At 35.6% G+C, this 4,235-nt stretch overlaps 1 pseudogene; it reads right to left on the bottom strand.

The window, feature by feature from the left end:
* Positions 1-3,130: 3,130 nt before the first annotated feature.
* Positions 3,131-3,943, bottom strand: LOC102840783 (annotated as a pseudogene).
* Between the last annotated feature and the right edge of the window lie 292 nt (positions 3,944-4,235).

Here is a 4,235-nt window from a genome sequence, read left to right as displayed (position 1 = left end):
TCAATATAGTTCTGCTTGTTCTTTTGGCAGTCCATGGTATTTTTAATGTTCTCAACCAATACCATAACTCAAATCCATCAATTCTTCCTAGGTCTTCCTTATTATAGTCCAACTTTCACATGTACATGAGGTTATTGAAAATGCTATGGCTTGGTGACCTTAGTCCTCAAATTGATATCTTTGCTCTTCAAACCATCAAAATATTCTTATGTAACAGATTTGCCTAATGAAATCAATATGTCTTTTGATTTCCTGGTTGTTGCTTCCATGAGTGTTGATGATTGATCTGAGCAAAATGAAGCCTTTGACTGCTTCAATATTTTCTACATTTGTCTGGATGTTGTTTATTGGTGCAATGATGAGGGTTTTTGTTTTCTTTATATTGAGGTGCAACCCGTACCAAAGGCTGTTATATTTGTTTTTCTTCAGTAAGTATTTTAAATTCTCTTTGCTTTTAGCAAGCAAGTTTTATCATCTGCACATCACAGGTTGTTAATAAGTCTTCCTCCAATTCTGATGCAACATTTTTCTTCATATAATCTAGCTTCTTGAACATACAGATTGAATAAGTATGGTAAAAAAAAAAAAAGTACCATTCTGGATCACACCGTGCTGAATTTTAAACCATTCTTCATTCCCTTGTTCTTTTCGAACAAATGCCTCTTGCTCTCTATATAGGTCCTGGTATGGTGCTGTGGGCTAATGTTTTAGACTGCAAAGTCATTTGACATGAAAAGTCGGTGGTTCAAGCTCACCAGTTGCTCCTTGGGAACCTTATACGAGGTTGCTATGAGTTGGAATAGACTTGACGGCACTTAACAACAACGAGAACAATTAAGTTTCAGGAATACTCATTATTTGCAATGTTGTCCATAGCTTGTCATGATCCACATAATCAAAAGTCTTTGCATAATCAACACTGCACAGGTATTATCTTCCTGGTATTCTCTGCTTTCAGCCAATGATATCAGCAATGATATCCCTTGTTCCCCATCCTCTTCTGAATTGGCTTGAGCTATTAGAAGTTCTCATTACTGTCAACATATCGTTGTAGTCATTATTGGAAAGCAAAATTTTACTTGCATGGGATATTAATGGTATTGTCTAATTATTTCCACATTATCTTGGAATAGGCACAAATATGAATCTCTTCCACACAGCTGGCCAGGTGTCTGTCTTCCAAATTCCTTGGCAAAGATGAGTGAGTGCCTTCAGTGCTACTTCAGTTTGTTGAAAGACCTCAATCTATATTCCATCACTTCTCAGAAACTTGTTCTTTGCAAATGGCTTCATTGAACCTTGGACTTCTTCCTTCCATATCATTGGCTCTTGATCATATATTACCTCTTCAAATGGTTGAATATCGACCATTTCTTTTTTCGTTTTTCTTTTTTTTTTTTTGTATAGTGACTCTGTGAATACCTTCCATCTTCTTTTGATACTTTCTGCATCATTCAATATTTTGCCCATAGAATCCTTCAATATTTCAAGTTGAGGCTTGAAGTCTTCTTTAGTCTTTTCAGCATGAAAAAGGCTGAGCATGTTTTTCCCGTTTGTTTTTCTAACTCCAGGTCTTTGCACATTTCATTATAATAATTGACTTTATCTTCTCAAGTTACCCTTTGAATTTTTCTGTTCAGCTCTTTTACCTCCTCATTTCTTCTTTTTGCTTTAGCATCTCTATGCTGGAGATAAAGTTTCAGACCCTCTTTTGACATTCATTTTGGTCTCTTTGTTCTTGCTTGTCTTCTTAATGACCTTTGACTGTCTTCCTGTGTGGTGTTCTTGATGTCATCCCACATATTTTCTAGTCTGCCATCTTTAGTGTCTATTGTGCCAAACTTGTATTTTTTTCAATGATATCTAAATTCATTTGGTATGTGTTCAAGATCATATTTTGGTTCTTGTGGACATGTTTTAATTTCATCCAGAAACAACCTGAACTTGCATATGAGCAGTTGATAGTCTGTTCAAAATCTGTCTCTGGTTTTATGTTGACTGATGGTATGAAGATTTTCCACTGTGTCTTTCCATACCAGAAGTCAATTTGATTTTTGTGTATTATATCTGTTGAGGTCCATGTGTGTAGTTGTCTTTTATATTGTTTTAAAAAAGGTATTTTCAATGAAGAAATTATTGATTTTGCAAAATCTATCATGTAATCTCAATCATCATTTGTATCTCTTCCTTTTAAGTTGTGCCCCATCAATAAATGAATGTCCTGAACATTTAACTCTATTTGTATCACCAAGGAAACTCTACTTAAAGTCAGTTCTTCCCCAATCTTATATGGGTACCTTCCATCCTAAGAAGCTCATTTTCCAGCACTATATCTGACAATATACTGATACTCTTCACCCTGTTTCAATATTCAATATTCTGGTGCTGACAGTGTTCCTCTGATATTCATAAGGTTTTCAGTGACTAAATATTCAGAAGTAATCTGTCTCACTTTTTTCCTTGCTTTAGTCTGGAAGCTCATTTGAAACCTGTCCACCATGGGTGACCCTCCTGGTATTTAAAATACTGGTGGGATAGGTTCCAGAATCACAGCAACATTCAAGGCAGCACAAGGCAGTTTAGACAAACTGACATATGACTAGTGGTCACTGGATGAAGCCAACCTTGAATTTGATAGTAGCAATGTGCTAAAACATAGAAATAATTATGGGAATGGCTCAGGACCAGGCAGTATTTCATTCTGTGTGCATAGGATTGCTATGAGTTGCAACTGACTCAATGACACCTAACAACAGTAACAACAACAATCAAGTTTGCCCTACAACTGTTTTGATGTTTGAAATAAAACAATTTGTGTGTTACTCTGGCTTTACATTTTTTGACCTAGTCATTTAAGTATGCATGATGTAGAGAATAAATTTTGTCTGTAGGGGCTTTAAAAAAACAACAACAACAACAAAAAAACTTAACATGGACTTCTTTAATCAGTGGATGCATTGGTTAATTGATATAAGTCAGAGCAGTCAGTTCATGGTGGGTTATAAGCAGTTTTTCCATAAAGTATTGTTTTGCTGTTATTGCAGGGATGGCTTTAACATGTCTTTTCTTTCTTTTTTTTTTCCCCCCCACAAATGACATCTTTTATTTGCCTGTATTAAAAGTTTGAATTTTAAACAGATTCTTGAATTGGTGACTCATAGTTATCAGCTCATTTAACTTTAACACTTGTCTCATCTCCAATAGCTTTTCCAGACCTACTGCCTTCTACATGAAGCTCCATGAGTTTTCCCAACTCAAGCTTGGGCTTCGTTAGCATTTTTGCTTTCCTAACAAACACATCACGGGAGGGTAAATAGACTGGCACTAATTGGAAAGTGAATGTTCTAGTGTGGGATTCTCTATGTCCTTTCCAATGCTGTCTAGAATCAGTTTATTGACTACTTCTTTCAAGTCATTTGACTGCACCACTTGGGTTATGATTTCCATCATTTCCCTATGGATTTGACGGACCTGTTGATACTGTCTTCCAATTTTGGATGTTGCATTTTTAGAAATAACCAACACAGAACAGGTAAAGCAAATAACCATCAGTAGTATTGATATCATGGCCTGCCATTTTTTGACCATGGAGCACATTTTGTCATGGATAAGATCCATGCCATGGAAGTTTGTCAGGCAGTTTTTGCCATGAACATCCTTAATAATTAGCTTGAATTTTCTAAATGCAACTTCATAGTTCTTCAGATCAGCAAGGTTTACTTCAAAAACATGACGCTTGGGGCCAGCAGATTCAATTTTGGGTCCTTGAGTCCTTGTGATTAGTGATTTCCTCTATTGAGCATATATCTTCTATTGAGCATAGCTTGTGCTTTCACATCATACCAATCTTTCTTAGAAAATGGATCACCACTTTCTTCTTGGATTTTTTTTTTTTTTTTTTTTGGCCACCTTTTGTAAGGCATTTGTTCTTACTGACTGTCATGGTGGTGCTGAGACCCAAACGAGCTAGCATGTCTTTTCTTATATGTCCATGATGGTTGCTCAAAAATGTGATTCTTTTTGTATAATTGAAAAAAGAAATATAGATTGAGATATAAGAAATAACTATTTATTTTTGATTCATCTGTATACCAATCTTCTCACAGTATGCAACTTGTTTGAATAGTTGTTTATTATATCTTTGCAAATGTTTGTTGTTAGAAGCAGTGGAGATGGTTCAGACTTATAGCAACACTATGCACAACAGAACAAAACACTGCCTAGTCCTGAACTAT

The sequence above is a fragment of the Chrysochloris asiatica genome, unplaced genomic scaffold, assembly GCF_000296735.1.
Source record: "Chrysochloris asiatica unplaced genomic scaffold, ChrAsi1.0 scaffold00228, whole genome shotgun sequence".
Taxonomy (NCBI): domain Eukaryota; kingdom Metazoa; phylum Chordata; class Mammalia; order Afrosoricida; family Chrysochloridae; genus Chrysochloris; species Chrysochloris asiatica.
Note: the sequence above shows the minus strand (reverse complement) of the source record. Positions and strands in the feature narration are given on the sequence as shown.